This window comes from Microcaecilia unicolor, chromosome 5, assembly GCF_901765095.1.
Source record: "Microcaecilia unicolor chromosome 5, aMicUni1.1, whole genome shotgun sequence".
In the NCBI taxonomy this organism is placed as follows: Eukaryota; Metazoa; Chordata; class Amphibia; order Gymnophiona; family Siphonopidae; genus Microcaecilia; species Microcaecilia unicolor.
In genome coordinates this window covers 82,106,890-82,123,025 of record NC_044035.1, presented here as the reverse complement: position 1 = coordinate 82,123,025, position 16,136 = coordinate 82,106,890, and the positions used below count along the sequence as shown (strand labels likewise).

The 16,136-nt window shown below is 44.6% G+C and overlaps 1 protein-coding gene across 3 annotated transcripts in view; it reads left to right on the top strand.

Annotated features, from left to right (window-relative positions):
- Window positions 1-16,136, top strand: part of PCGF5 (polycomb group ring finger 5) — a 300,957-nt gene that overhangs the window by 259,286 nt on the left and 25,535 nt on the right. The window contains exon 9 of one of the 3 annotated variants that reach the window (XR_003942125.1): window positions 13,451-13,540. The exons of the other annotated variants lie outside the window; for them this stretch is intronic. The gene's annotated coding sequence lies outside the window, so the exon portion shown is untranslated. The remainder of the gene's footprint in view (window positions 1-13,450; window positions 13,541-16,136) is intronic. 3 annotated transcript variants of the gene reach the window in all.

Below are 16,136 nucleotides of genomic sequence, written 5' to 3'. Positions count from 1 at the left end.
CTTTGACATTATAAGATATAATCTTTAAATCATCACTTATCACTCATCATTTAATAGTCATATAGGGCATACCTAAATTTGCATGCAAGCCTAGGAACCTATTCATCTCAATACTGTGAACCTCCTAGACTAGGTTATAACATATATTCAAGTTCCTCTGTTTATCTCCAACCCATTCCCAACCCACCCTCCATAACCCCCCCCCCCCCCACTCCACCGCACACCTGACATCCCAGCCTCACTTCCTCCTCCTCCCTCCCCTCTCATGCATACCTCCTTCCAACCAAACAGCTCTAGCCAGAACCACATACAACCACACACTAACATGAACAAACCATTCTCTTACACATCTCCTTCCCATTTCACTCACCTAACTACCCTCTAAGAGTCTTTTCCCTCTCAAACAATATTCATAACCCAACCACCTATATCAGGACTAATCAAATTGTAAAGATGCATATACATATCCCCACTACTGTTAGAAAGAGTCAAATTTAAGCAGGACTGAAACTCATCCCGTCACTCTTGTTTTCAAAGCCCACTTCTTCTAAAGTAATGTATTTCATGCACAGAATAACTATCGCAAACCAGTTCAGGTCTCCGAGACCAGAGCTTTTCCTTTTGAGTTGTTCCTTCTGGAAGACTCAGGCACCCTCTGCCATCTTTGAAGCTTGGCTTTTGTTGCTGGGGCCAATGCGTTCGGAGGCGTAGCCGAGGCCACCAGCCCCGCAGCATGTAAGGACTCCCAGGTTTTTGTCAGGGACTGTACTCGGTACTTTACATCTTTCAAAGTGGAAGTTCAGTGAGAACGGGAAGCCCTATCTGTATTGTATTTGCTCCTTGTTCAGTATATCCAAGGCAGGTTTCATCAACTGCCTCTGCTGCAATGTGTACTGTGAAAGATCTTGATACACAGCAATCTTGGATTCACCATACTCTAAATCTAATGATTTCTTTATCTGCATATTTGTGAAAACATGCAATTATGTCTTGCTGCCTTTGTTCCAATTGCTATCCCAGCGATTGGTGCACTCTCTCCAGTTCAATCGGTTCCACACCCACCTCAGGTCCCATCAGAGTGGCACACAAAGATCTCTCAATCGCCGGTACATCTTTAGTGGCCCCCCCCCCCCCCCCCCACCCCCCCCCCCCCCCCCCCACCCCGGGAAGCCTCAAATCAGAGGTTGTTCCGGCGGCCCCTATTCTCTAAATCATCCAGTTTGTAGGCCAAATCCGCACATCTTCTCCTAATCCTGGATGCTTACAGCATGTGCGCGAAGTGATTCTGCATACTCATCCAGCTTCAATTCAGTTTCCTCTAACCTTCCCCCCCCCAGCTCTTGGAGGTCTGAGCTTAATGCGTTCATGCGGTCCCAAAATCCTCCTCTTTAGAGGCTTTAATATCCTCTTGATTCTGGACAGGAACTTGCACAACTCGCTTGAATACCTTTTTAATGGGGGGGAGGGGGCAGCCTCGTCTATGCCAAGGAAAGTGCTGAATCTGAGTCAGACGGGGAGAGACATGCTGGTGACTCATGGCGGCTCGCGGGCCGTGTACCCTTCACGGCCTGTCGGCCTTTCCATATCTTTCTTCTGGGCAGAAGAGGCTTTACTCATGTTTGCAAAGGCTCAATTAGCTTCACAGGCAGCTTTTTAGTGCGCGTAGAGGAGCTGATGGTGAAGGATTCTGCTGGTAAATGGGTGCGAGGAGTGGGAGCAAAGAAGCTAAGCTGCCATCTCGCACGGTGACGTCACTTCTTCTCCACATACATTCTTTTTGGCTCTTCATGAGCATGCACTTATGGAACCTGTAGTGTGGTGGCGTTTGCAGACACTCTACACCTGAGAAGGCTGCAGAGCTGTGCCAGCTAGTAGCCAAGCAGCAGGAGTGCAGAAAGCACATGGTTTGGGTAACCTATGATGCTTTTGATTTGACATCCGGGTCCTCCGCTATAGATATTGGAATGCGCAGACTTGCCTGGGTGCATGCCTCAGACCTAGAACACCAATTGAAGAGAAGCTCGTAGAGCTCCTTTTTGGAGTGACAGTCTTTTCAGTAACAAGGTTATGGACCTCATCAAGAAACATACTGATACCATCAAAGTCACTGGCCCGGCCCACTTCTAGCACAACCTACACCTCTCGGAGGTATTCCAGAAGAGGCCAATGGTGAACCACCTGCTCTTATAAGCATAGGTTTTCTTCACCCTTTTGTCCATTCTAGATGTCCAAGAGTTCCCATTCCTGCCCCTTGCCAGCAGAGAGCTCAAAAGTCCCAGGTGGCTCCCCAATCAAAGCAGGAGAAGAGCTTTTGACCAACTCCAGGAAAGCATAGCCACAGTAAAAATAGCCATCCAGATGACCTACCAATAGGAGGGAGGCTTAATTTTTTTCAGGAAGGGTGGTCCCTTGTAACTTCAGACAAGTGGGTTCTCTAAATAGCCCAGATGGGCTATACTCTGCAATTGGACAGAATCCCTCCAATTGCCCATTGAGAACATCAAAATTATGCTGTCAGCATTACTTACAAAGGAGCTCTCCTTCTTTTTATAGGCCAAGCTATTGAATCCATTCCACCAGGATAAATAGGGAAGGAATTCCACTCCAAGGTACTTCCTGTCCTTGGGAAAAATCTGGAGGATTCGTCCCTTACTAGACCTAGACATCTGAACAAATGTCTGGCAACGCAAAAGTATCCGGATGGTTTTCCCTGAGCACCTTGAGACCCCGTGATTGAAGAAACGATTGGCTATGCTCTCTGGACTTAAAGGATAACCGTTACCCACATTCAGATACATCCCAGTCACAAGAAGTATCTGAGTTTCTAAGTAAGGCAACACCACTACCAGCACCGCATTCTGCCTCTTGGGCTTGCGTCAGCTTCCATATCAAATGTTTCACAGTATCGAAACATCACTATGCAGACTGGGAATGCACATGTTTCCCTAAAGACATTGACAACAGATGCATCATCCTGTGTTGGAGAACTCATGTAGATGGGCTCCACACTCAGGGTCAGTGGTCACCTAGGAGGTTCAATATTATTCAACTTTCTGGACTAGAGGCAATATGGAACGCTCTAAAGGCTTTCAGAGATTTTGCTAATTTTAATAAAAGTGCTCAATTCATCGTTTACTACTTCTCCTCTGTGGATCATACCTGCTTTTTTGTGTTGATACCATCTGGCTGATAGACCGAGCTAGATAATGCAACCACATGAGTGGTCTCTCAGCATGGGCATAGCCCGTGAGATATTTTGAGAGTAGGGTACCCCTCTTGATAGATCTCACCTGAACAACAAGGTCCCATGATTTTTTCCATGTGAACCAAGAGGTCTGTTTCCTCCTCAGCAAATACTGAAGCAACAAGGAAATCATTTAATTTTTCAGCTGCTACCTTCTCTTCCCTGAGCACTTTTTTTTAAACTCTTGGTTGCCTTGTAGTCCAGCTGACTTTCTACAAGCTTTTGCTTCAAATGTACTTGAAAAAGATTTTGTTAATTTTTTGCCTCAGTAGTAAGTGCTTTTACAAAGTCTCTCTTGGTTTAGCTTATCACTGTTTTACATCTGACTTCCCAGTGCTTATGCTTATCCTTATTCTCCTCATCTAGGTCTCCTTTCCATTTCTGAAACACATCATTTGCTTTTACAAACTCTTCACCTCATCAATAAACCCTGCTTTCAGTCATTTAGGAACGTAAGAATAGCTATACTAGTTCAGACCAAGCCATCTTGCCCAGTATTATGCTTCCAGCAGTGGCCAATCCAGGTCACAGGTACCTGGTAGAAACCCAGTTAGTAGCACTGTTCCATGCTACCAGTCCCAGGGCAAGCAGTGGCTTCCCCTATCTCAGTTAGAGACTGGACTTTTCCTCCAGGAACTTGTCCGAGCCTTTTTTAAACCCAGATACACTAAACGCTGTAACCACATCCTCCATCATCAAGTTCCAGAGCTTCTTTTGAACTTCTTAATGCATAAAATATATTTTTATGCAGTTTTCAAAAGTTGGTATTTTTAAATATTTGACCCTGGCTACTGTCCCTTTTTTTCTAACTTCCTCATTTTATCATCTTTTTATTAATTGTCACTGCAGTAGTTTGCATCCTGCCCTTCAGTGATTGTCAAATTTTATTGCATTATGATGGGTATGCGTCATGTATTTGATATATCACCTTTCTGTGGTATAACTAAAGCGGTTTATATTCTGTACAGGTATTTTCTCTGCCTTAATGGCCTTGCAATCAGTTTTTTGTACCTGGAGCAATGAGGTTGAAGTGACTTGCCCAGGATCACAGGGAGCCACAATAGGAATCAAACCTGGTTCCTCTGTTTCTCAACCCACTGCACTAACCATTAGGCTACTCTTCATTCAGATCCTGCATTCAACTGAGACCTAATATCATACAAATACAGTGCAATCCGCTTAAGAACAAGGGTCTGGGACCAAAGAAATACATGCAGTTAACCGGCGAGTGCACTTAACTGTTGTGACCCAAAGAAGCTTGACATTTGATAAACATAGGTACAGTACTACTACTACTGCTTATCATTTCTAAAGCGCTACTAGACTACGCAGCGCTGTACACTTGAACATGAAGAGACAGTCCCTGCCGACAGAGCTTACAATCTAATTAGGACAGACAAACAGAACAAACCAGAGATAAGAGAATATTAAAGTGAGGATGATAAAAATAAGGGTTCTGAACAAGTGAATAAGGGTTAGGAGTTAAAAGCAGCATCAAAAAGGTGGGCTTTTAGCTTAGATTTGAAGGACGGCCAGAGATGGAGCTTGACGTACCGGGCTCAGGAAGTCTGTTCCAGGCATATGGTGCAGCAAGATAAAAGGAACAGGAATCTGGAGTTAGCAGTGAAGGAGAAGGGTGCAGATAAGAGAGATTTACCCAGTGAACGGAGTTCCCAGGGAGGAATGTAGGGAGATGAGAGTGGAGAGATACTGAGGAGCTGCAGAGTGAATGCCCTTAAAGGTCAATAAGAGGAGTTGAACTGTATGCGGGAAACGGATAGGAAGCCAGTGAAGTGACTTGAGGTGAGGGCTAATATGAGCATAACAACCACTGGCGGAATATTAGTCGTGCAGCATAATTTTGAAACAGATTGAAGAGGATCGAGATGGCTAAGTGGGAGACCTGTGAGAAGCAAGTTGCAATAGTCTAAGCGAGAGGTGATAAGAGCATGGATTAGGGTTCTGGTAGTGTGCATCAGAAAGGAAAGGGCGAATTTGGGTGATATTATAGAGAAGAAACGACAGGTTTTAGCAGTCCTGCTGAATATGGTCATAGAGGGAGGAGTCGAAGATGACCCCAAGGTTACGAGCTGATGAGACAGGAAGGAGGAGTGTGTTATCCACAGAAAGAGAGAATGGGGGAGTAGGAGGGAGGAGAGGTTGGGTTTAGTGGGAAAAGATAAGAAGCTCAGTCTTGGTCATGTTTAGTTTCAGATGATGCTGAGACATCCAGCAGCAATGTCAGACAGGCAGGCTGATAACTTTGGCCTGGATTTCGCTGAGATTTCTGATGTGGAGACATAGATCTGGGAGTCATCAGCGTAAGATGATACTGAAAACCTTGGGATGAGATCACAGTACCAAGGTAAGAGGTATAGATGGAGAAAAGAAGAGGTCCCAGGACAGATTCCTGAGGTATACAACTGACAGTGGGATAGAAGTAGAGGAGGATCCACTAGAGTATACACTAAAGGTACGCTGGGAGAGATAAGAAGAAAACCAGGAAAAAACAGAGCCCTGAAATCCAAGTGAGGACAGCGTTTCAAGGAGTAGGCGGTGATCACAGTGTCAGAAGCAGCAGATAGATCGAGAAGGATGAGGATAGAATAGAGACCTTTGGATCTGGCCAAGAACAGATCATTGTAGACTTTTTAGCCAGCGCTGTTTCAGTTGAATGAAGGTGGCGAAAGCCAGATTGAATGGATCAAGATAGCTTGAGATGAAAGAAAGTCAAGGCAACTGTGTGAACAGCACGTTCAAGTATCTTGGATAGGAAAGGGAGTAGGGAGATGGGGCTATAGTTGGAAGGACAGGTAGGGTCCAATGAAGTTTTTTTAAGGAGTGGTGTGACTACAGTATGTTTGAAGGCATCAGGAACAGTCGCAGTGGACAGTGAAAGATGAGGATATGACCAGTGGTGAGCTGGTAAATGTTTAACAACAGGCTCTTTCCTCGGTCCCCCTCTGTGCCCCCCCCCCCCCCCAAATTGCAGAGCTGGCTATAGCTGGGGAGAGAGCCTGGGAGGGGGGGCAATGCATTACTCCAGGAAAAAAAATTAAATGATCCCAGGTTCCAATCTAATTCATGTTTAATGTGCAATAAAATGCCATAAATAAGTAAATAAATATAAACTTTTATGTTGAGCACCTGATTCTCAAAGTGAACATATTCCAAACACTATAATGAAAATAAAATGATTTTTTTCTACCTTTGTTGTCTGGTGACTGTTTTTCTGATCATGCTGCCCAGTATCCGATTCTGCTGCTATCTGTCCTCTTAACTCCGTTTCCAGGGCTTCCTTTCCATTTATTCTTTCCTTTCCTCCTTTCTTCTTCATTTCTGGTCCTCAGCTTCTGCCTATTTTCTTCATCCATGTGCAGTTTTTCTCCTCTCCTTTCCCTCATCTCATCTCCTTCCTCACTCTTCCCTCCCCTCGATCCTTGTCCAGCATTTCTTCTCTGTCCCCTCCTCTCCCCTGCCCTCCATCCACCCATGTCCAGCGACCCTTCTCTCCCCCTGCCCTGCATGCACCCATACCCAGCGACCCTCCTCTCCCCTGCCCTCCATGCACCCATACCCAGTGACCCTCCTCTCCCCTGCCCTCTATCCACCCATGTTCAGTGACCCTCCTCTCCCCTGCCCTGCCCTCCATGCACCCATACCCAGCGACTCTCCTCTCCCCTGCCCTGCATGCACCCATACCCAGTGACCCCCCTTTCCCCTGCCCTCCATCCACCCACCCATGTCCAGTGACCTCCTCTCCCCTGCCCTGCATGCATCCATACCCAGCAACCCTTCTCTCCCCTGCCACCCCATCCCGAGTTGTTCAGTGAATTCTCCTCCTCCCTCCGGATCCGGTCCCGCACCGACCTGACTCTGAGTCACCCTGCCTTGTCCTTCAAATTCTTCGGGGCAAGTAGTCTTGCCTGCCCGCTGCCAGCGCTGACTCTCCCCCCGCTGCCGGATCGTGCTTCAAATGGCAGCCGAGACTTACAAGGGCGGCCTCCAAGACTTCAGCAGAAGTCTCGCGAGGCCGCCTCTGGAAGTCTCGGCGGCCATTTTTAAAGCGCGAACCGGCAGCGGGGGAGAGTCAGCACTGGCAGCGGGCAGGCAAGACTGCCTGCCCCGAAGAATTCGAAGGACATGGCAGGGTGACTCAGAGTCAGGTTGGTGAGGGACCGATCCGGAGGGAGGAGAGCCGGCTCGCGCTTTTTAACACCCGGCTCGCAAGTCGGAAGAAAATTTAACACCGGCTCCAAGCACACCACTAGATATGACAGATAAAAGGGATGACAGTAGGAGAGATCGTGTTAAGTAGATGGGTGGGAATAGGATCAGAGGAACAGGTAGTTAGTTTCGAGGAGGAAAGACGATGTGTAGTTTCCTCTTCAGTGATTTCAGAAAAGGAGGCAGGGGTTGGAGGGTTGAGAGAGTGGACTAAGGGAAGGAGAGGTGGAGGTGACCTGGTTGAGAATTCAAGTTTAATCTTGTGAACCTTATCATGAAAGAACGTGACTTTTTTTTCCCCCCGATTTTTTGTTTTTGTTACTTTTGTAGCAGTTTTTCAATCCTGCACAGCCCCAACGAGAGGTACAGACCTCTCGTTAGATTTTCCCAGCATTAAGGCAATTGGAAAAGGTTAGTGCATCTCATTACAATAGGGTTTCTACACAATTTTGCTCATCTGCATTCCGTTTTCATTAGCTGCTACCGTCGTCGGAAAAAAGTCTTTAGTGCATGCCATGGTTACTACTGTCTCGTTAATGGCTCGTTAAGTTTAGTGCATCTGGGCCTCAGCCAGAGTCTGGGGGAAAAGTGAAGGGGGAGTTGGAGGTGAAGGCACTTTGAGGAGAGAGTTCAGTGTGGCAAAGAGACGTCGAGGGTTTGAGCCAAGAGAATTTGTCAACTGGATGTAATAGTCCTGTTTGGCAAGTAAAAGAGCAGACTGGAGGAGGTCAGCAAGAATTTGAAATGTATGAAGTCAGCGTGGGCACGGGATTTCAGCCAGAGGCGTTCGGCAGAGCGGGCACAGGAACGTAGGTAGCGGATCTAGAGGTCAGACAAGGCTGGGGTTTGGTATGTTTTAAAGAACGGGAATGGGAGGAGCGAGAGTATCCAGAGCAGAGGAGAGAATAGTATTATAGGAAGAGACAGCCTCATTGACTAACTTGGATAACATAGTGGTAGAGAAGAGATTTGAATCACTGGAGGCCAGAGTAGAAGGGTCAATAGCCTGAAGATTTCTAATTTATTGGTTAAGATTGGGCGGGGACTGGGGAGGAGGATGTTTAGTGTGAAAGTTATCAGATGATGGTCAGAGAGGGGAAGAGTTGAGGCACAAAACTGGAGAGTGAGCAGTTTGAGAAGAGGATAAGATCAAGATAGTGGCCATTCTGGTGAGTGGGGGCAGTGGAGCACAGTTGAAGATTGAAAGAGGATGTTAAAGCAAGAACTGAGAAGCATAAGAGTCATAGGGATCATTAGAATGAATGTTAAAATCCCAAGAACGAGGGAAGGAGATGAAGGTTTTATTATACGTACAGTATACGTCTCCGTTAACTGACGTTAGGCTTACTTGAAGTAATCAGTCATAGTCCTCTGTACACTCTTGTGTCTGTGAGTTCCATAGACTACGTCTGCCTGACGGTAAAAACTGTCATAGCACTGACATCAGTGGCCTTCAGATAGGCCCGCATGGTGTTGAGACTCTCCAGCGCTCTTGCAAAAGTGACAGGAGGTTGTTGAATTTCGTCAGCATGTGCCTCGCTGCTCAGTTCATTCATCTGGTTTCATCAGCCGTTGCCTCCGTGTAGGTGCATATCTGGACATCAGTGCTGTCATCAGTTCTTTGTAGATTGTAATCAACAGCTACGTAGTGATGAAACTCCACTTCTGTAACACCGGCTGGGATGTCAATAGCCTGTTCATCTGACGCGTTTGCAACAGCTGCATCTGTTTCGTCCCTCTCCACATCCTTAAGCTTGCCCGCTTGTAGCAGTTTTACAATGGTTGCCTATGTAACATAATTCAGGCTTCTTTCTGCATATGTAGGGAATCCAACAGTGATAGATTGCGAGCCAGTTCAACAGCACGTTTATCCTTGCCAGTCTGGTCCTCCATAACGCTCATCAGACGACGTAGCACAAGAGCCTGATAATGTTTTTTTGAAATTGGCTATTATGCCCTGATCCATAGGTTGGATCAGAGAGGTAGTGTTTGGTGGCAGGAAGACCACCTTGACGTACAGCCTGACATCACTGTGTGCAGCACAATTATCACAAAGCACAAAATCTGATGCTTATGCCCGCATTCTAGTGTCTAACTTCTTTAGCCACTGCTTCCAAATTTCCCCAGTCATCCATGAATTTGCCATTAGCCTCGTATGACACAGGTAAGTCGCTTACATTCTTGAAGCAAAGGGGCTGTTTGTTCTTTCCAATGACGAGGGGTTCCAACTTCTCACTCCCATCCATATTGCAGCAAAGGAGGATCGTCAGTCGTCCTTCAACGTTTTACTTCCTGTAGTTTTCGGCTTGTTCGAATGCAGTGTTCCATCAGGAATCGCTCGACAGTAGAGACCGTTTTCGTCAGCATTGAAAATGTCACGAGGTGCAAACTCGTTCAGATGGTAGGAAGACTGAAACAACCCAATTTTCAGCACCAAAGTCATCAGTGTCTTGTTTTTCACCATGCTGTTTCTTGAATTTTATTTGTTTGTTCCTCTCCTTCCATCTTTCTAACCATCCAACAGTGGCTTTGAATTCAGTTAGTCCAAGTCTTTCAGCTAGCTGATTAGCTTTCTCCATAAGTAGGGACCACTGACAGGAAACTGTCTGCTCCTGACTTCAGAAAACCACCAAAGAAGAGCATCTTCTACCTCCTCAGCTTTTCCCGCCCGTTTTCGTTTCCTGTGTGGATTTGTATTGTTTTGACCAGTCTTTCCAGAAAGCTGGTCTTTTCTTGCTTCAAGATATGTGAAATTTGACTGGGATTAACACCATATTCTTTAGCTTGACTTTGTTTGTTTTCTAATATTTTAAGAACTTCTATTCGTTCAGCCAGTGTTAGTCTTACAGTTGCGCGATGACGATGATTACTCCAGTGTACATTCTAACAACATTCTTTCGCTTCTGCCTGTGGCAGTTAACCAATGAGATTTCAAATTTACCGCCCCTTTGTCACGCTCCAGTCGGCTTCCATATTTCGCGCATGCGAAGTCTTTCCTGCAGAGCGAGTCTTGCACTTATCAGTGGTGCACTAAACCGAAGTTTGTTCCCATAGAAGTTGATGGCGCCAAAAACGGGACTGAAGTACGGCATGCAGTTAAACAGAGCATGCGCTTATCCGACGTGCATTTAAATGGAGTGCACTGTATTTATAAGCAGCTCAATTTATTTCTAGAGTTGAGCAAAGTACTGCACAATTTGCAACCAGTAAATGAAATTACGAAGTTAAAAATCATTGATTAAAAGCATATTTAAAAAGAAAACTTGAGTATAACAGGTACCGTTTCCAAACACAGCGTCAAAGTTCACATCCTCAACTAGAGCTACAGTAGTTCCCTCATACTTCTGTTTCATCACTAGCTGCTGTATGAAGCAGTCATGGCATTTGGGAACTTGATCTCCTTTGTATGTCCCTCTGACATTTACCCAGTCAATATTAGGTTAATTGAAGATTCCCCCAATTATTATTGTGCTGCCCATTTCATTAGCCTTCCAGGTCTCTATTAGCAGTCTTTTTTTTCTCATCCTGATGATTTGGGCAATAGTGTACTGCTAGTACTGTACTGTTCTCTGTTAGTCTTAGAATTGCTCTCTACAAGATGCCAGAGTGCAGTATGTTTCCTGCAGGAGTTTTATCATGTTTGAACCTATCCCATCTTTAACCTCTACAGTACCACTTCTCTAAGAAGTACTGAACTGTGATGTCATTGGTTAACAATTATGTGCATCTCCTTAGCCAGTCAATATTTCTCCAGCAAGTGGTTTTCCGCAGAGATGAATTGACCTCTTCTATTTGCTAGCGCTACTAGACCTACACAGCGCTGTACATATTATATGCAGGTACTTCCTCTGTCCCTAGAAGGCTCACAATCTTAAGTTTTTGTACCTGGGGCAATGGAGGGTTGAAGTGATTTGCCCAAGGTCACAAGAAGCTACAGTGGGAATCGAACCCAGGTTGCCAGGATCAGAGCCCACTGCACCAACCATTAGGCCACTCCAGTATTTCTCAGGTGGTAGCAGTTCTTAAAATTTCAGTGGACCACTCAGACAAGAGCATGGTTCTGATGATCCTTTTTTGACTGACATTATTTAATTTATTATTTATGTATCTTGTATCCCACTATTTTCCAAAAACAGGTTTCGGTTCAAATTGGCTCACAAATTTACAATCTTAAGTCTTTTCCTGTGCACAGAGCTGTTGATGATCTAATATCTGCAGAATGAGAAATTCAGATGCATTGTTCTGAACATATTAATCTAAGGATAGTGGTTTAAAGGAAAAAAAAATATATGAAATACTTATCTGATGCATTTGGTTTGATGTTATGTTGGGTTGACCTGTAAAGGAAGAAAACTTGGGTTAATACTATTGTGGTTCTTGAATGTTTATCAAAATCTTGATGAATGTTCATTCGGTTTTAAATTATTTGTTAATATCTAATAAGTGCAGGAGACTTATTTAGCCATTAGTGACTGGTGCCACTGAATCTGGAAGACTAACATTCTAATCCTAAATTAGATTAATTTTCCTCTTCCGCCTTTTGAAGACGGAAGATGAGGTTAGTGAACCTACACCCTTCCAGTGTTTCGCAGTGAGTTCTGAAACCTGGCCCGACTACAACCACCTAGTTTCAGAAATTCACACAGTAATACCTGAGCACCGGAGGAGGGGCTTGTTAGATTACAGTTATACATTCTGTCATATGAATGAATTGTTTTTTGGATCTCTAATTCATATATTTCCTGATTTATCTAGGGCTACCCAGAAGAGACACTAGAACATTTTGACCTATAAACCAAGAGTCCTGGCTTTAGGAATAAGCTTAATGTTGAAATTTCCTTGTGATTGTATGTGAGGATAATATATCCCTCACATTTCCTCAGTATTGTGGGCAAGATATTTTGGTGTTTTTTTTAATGTTTTCTTTGTAATTTTCTCTTTCTTTTTTTTTTTCTTACATCATATATTTGGTGATATTTATAAACAGAAAAAAAAAATTTTTAAAGTGAAACAAACTGAAGAGAGACTAAAAATTCAGGGGGAGGGGAAGCCAAACAAACCCCAAATTTTGCCTAGTTCACATTCCTAGCAAATTCCTTTGAATGGGCAGCAGTCAAAATTAGTGATCTTTAAAATTTAGTTTTTAAATTCTTCGTTTGTGAGAACATTAAAAATAAAACATAGTAGTTCTTAGTAATATAGTGTGATTAAATAAACTTATAGGAAACATTTTTACAAAATATTTGGAGTCTTATCAAATACATTAGCTGTTTTAAAGAACTGTTTTCAATGAGAAATCATTTATTAACATTTCTATAACTATCATATATTAAGTGATGATGATCCAAATTTTGAAATACAGTATATCTTGATGGGGTTTTTTTTGGCCAGTCTTCTACCGTTATAGAAAGTACTTCTAGAGAATTATCTCCCAGTATCAACCTGATCACCAAGGCGCTTGTAACTTGCACTAGCAAGCATCCGTAGGCATTCTTCTGACTAATGCTGACATAAAATCAAAATCTTTGAGGCCACGTGTATTCTTTGGAAGTTCCAGGATTAGATTTATTCTTTTCTAAATGATGCTTGAAATAGGTATAGAATCTGAGAGAAAATAACATTTCTTCTGTATTTTTTTTTTCATGAATTATTTTAAAGAGAATAAATATTGGGTGCTTGAAGCTGTTAAATGATCTGCTTGCCAGTGCTTTGGAGTGATTATGACAAAGTCCCGTATATATAATAGTTGAACATACATTGATTTCTGGAATATTAATCAGCTAATATGTATTCTTTAAATCCCTCAAGTTTAAAAATTGCCATCATATTATTATTACATGGCACAAAATCAGAAATAATGGAATGCTCAGTTTTCCAATATTAAAGCTATTAATTTCGTATATAAAGCATACATTTTCATATGCAGTTGTGGTTGTGTGGGGTTTTTTTTTTCTGATCAGAGCTTTGTCTACTTCACAGTTTCAGTGACAGAACAACTTGGCTTCACTCCACATGTCTCTCACCCAAACTGCTCTCAAGACAAAACTCTTATCAGAGTCGCCCACAACCGTACGTATAAATATGACACCCTAAAACCATTTGAAGTTTAAGCTCTTTAGTAATTATTCCTCTTTGTTTAAAGACCTAGTGATGGTATATAATACAATTGCAAGAAGCATTGTGTTTGAAATGGGTGAAGAGATAAACCAAATTTGTTGAATGTTAGAGGGGGAGCAGAGTGGATAAGTTGGGGAGAAGGAGTTGATTAAGGTGGTAGTGAACAGAAAAGAGAGGTGAGCTACACATCACCCAGCCCTCTTCTATATCCTCTCCTGACCCTCAGATATGTATATGAACATCTTAAGTTGGCCAGTAGTGGCCCATTTTGCTCCATTGTGTGAGTATGCTCCAAGAATTTCACAGTCGTTGGGGAGCCTAAGTTCCAGGGTAGGGTTCAGGGTTAACTCTTGCCTGGGGCACTATTTTCCTTGATAATTGTCCTGTTGAAAAAAGAAAGTCTCAGAAAGTTGACTTGAAGGGAGGATGACAAAATGGAATGAAAATGTCAAGGGAAGGAGAAGGGGAAGAAAGTGTGGCACAAGATAAGTGAAGGGAGAGAAAAATGAGTGAAGAAATGGGCATTAAGAATAAATGTGTTCTAAATTAAACAGATATTGGGTCAAGAAAACAAACAAAACCTTCCACAGTTTTCTTACTGTTCCTTTGGTCTGTCAGCCAGAACCAGTTTTTCCACCTATTTTATATCCCTCCCTCCTAACATATCTAGTCTATTCTTGAACGAGAGCTATAAACCAGGACTCCTTCCAGCATCCTGTATTCATGGGCGTGGAAAATAGAAACAGAGAAAATCACAGCAGATAAAGGGAAATGGTGGAGGAGTGGCCTAGTGGTTAGAGTGGTGGACTTTGGTCCTGGGGAACTGGGTTCGATTTCCACTGCAGGCACAGGCAGCTCCTTGTGACTCTGGACAAGTCACTTAACCCTCCATTGCCCCAGGTACAAATAAGTACCTAAGCTGCATTGAGCCTGCCATGAGTGGGAAAGTGTGGGTACGAATAAAAAAAAATATATATATACCACCTTTCTGAGGTTTTTGCAACTACATTCAAAGCAGTTTACATATATTCAGGTACTTATTTTGTACCAGGGGCAATGGGAGGACCTTTCATCCATTCGTTTACTATACGTTACTATACCTTAGACTATATCTCCCAATCTCCTTATTCTTTATCTTTTCCTTTCCATCCTTTGCCCTTTATCTTTACCAGTACATCCTTACCTGCTCTCCAGTTTCTCCCTGCTGGTTCCTGTCCTTCTGCATCAGTATGCTCCAGCCCGCCTGCTAGCTTGTCAACCATTGACTTGCTTGCCTGCCTGCTAACTTGTCAGCCCTTGACTTACCTGCTTTCCAGCATCTCCCTGCTCGTTCCTGTCCATCAGCCCCATCATGCCCCAACCCGCCTGCTAGCTTGTCACCATTTATTTACCTGCCAACCTGCTAACTTGACAGCCATTGACTTACCTGCCCCCCTGCCTCTCCCTGCTCGTTCCTGTCCATCCGCACCAGCTTGCTCCACCCTGCCTGCAAGCTTGGCAGCCACTGCCTCACTTGCCTGCCTGCTAACTTGCCAGCTACTGACTTACCCACTCTCCAGTCCATCAATCCCTCCAATTCCAAGCCTCCGGCTCTTCGCTCTATCTATCTGCTTCTCACCTCAGTCACTACACTTGCACCTGTCACACCGCAATCACTACCTATGGCCCCTGTCCACATCCTCTTCCTTGCCCTGTCCCTTCCTAAACTTTTTCTCCTCTTACCGCCGTCCACCGCTGGAACTCATTGCCCACCTGTGTTCCCTCCCGTCCTGCCCGCTACGGCAATACCCTATTCACCCCCATCCCTCACCACCTCTCTTGTCCCCCTCCTCCTTCCTAGCCCTTAATCTCCAACACCTCCTTCCTACCATTAACCCTTCACCATTCCTCCTAAGTGCACCCGTCTTCGTCGCCCGACCTCCCCCCACCCTCCTCCGCACTCCCTTGCTCCTCCTCCTGCTATCCGCGGGAGACATTAATCCTAATCCAGGCCCCCCTCACCTATCCTCCTCCTATCCATGCAAACGATTCCGTGATGTCTCCAACCTCGTCTCTATTCCCCTCCTCCCCCCCCCTTCCCTCCCCTTCTCATGCGCCTTGTGGAATGCCCACTCGATCTGCAACAAACTGCCCTTCACCCACGATCTCTTCATCTCTCGTTCTCTCCAACTGCTCGCCCTAACTGAAACCTGGCTCTCCCCTGACGACTCTGCCTCAGTCGCGGCCTTTTGTCATGGAGGTTATCTCTTCTCCCACACTCCCCGCACAGATGGTCTTGGTGGAGGCGTCGGGCTACTTCTCTCGCCCTCCTGTAGTTTCCAACCCCTCCTCCTACCGCAGTCTCACTGCTTCTCGTCCTTTGAAGCTCACTCCATCCGGCTATTCTACCCATTACCACTCAGAGTTGCAGTCATCTACCGCCCCCCTGATAAGCCCCTCTCTTCATTCCGTACTGACTTCGACGCCTGGCTCACCGTCTTTCTTGATCCCGCATCTCCATCCCTCATTCTTGGTGATTTTAACATTCACGTTGACAACCCATCCAACT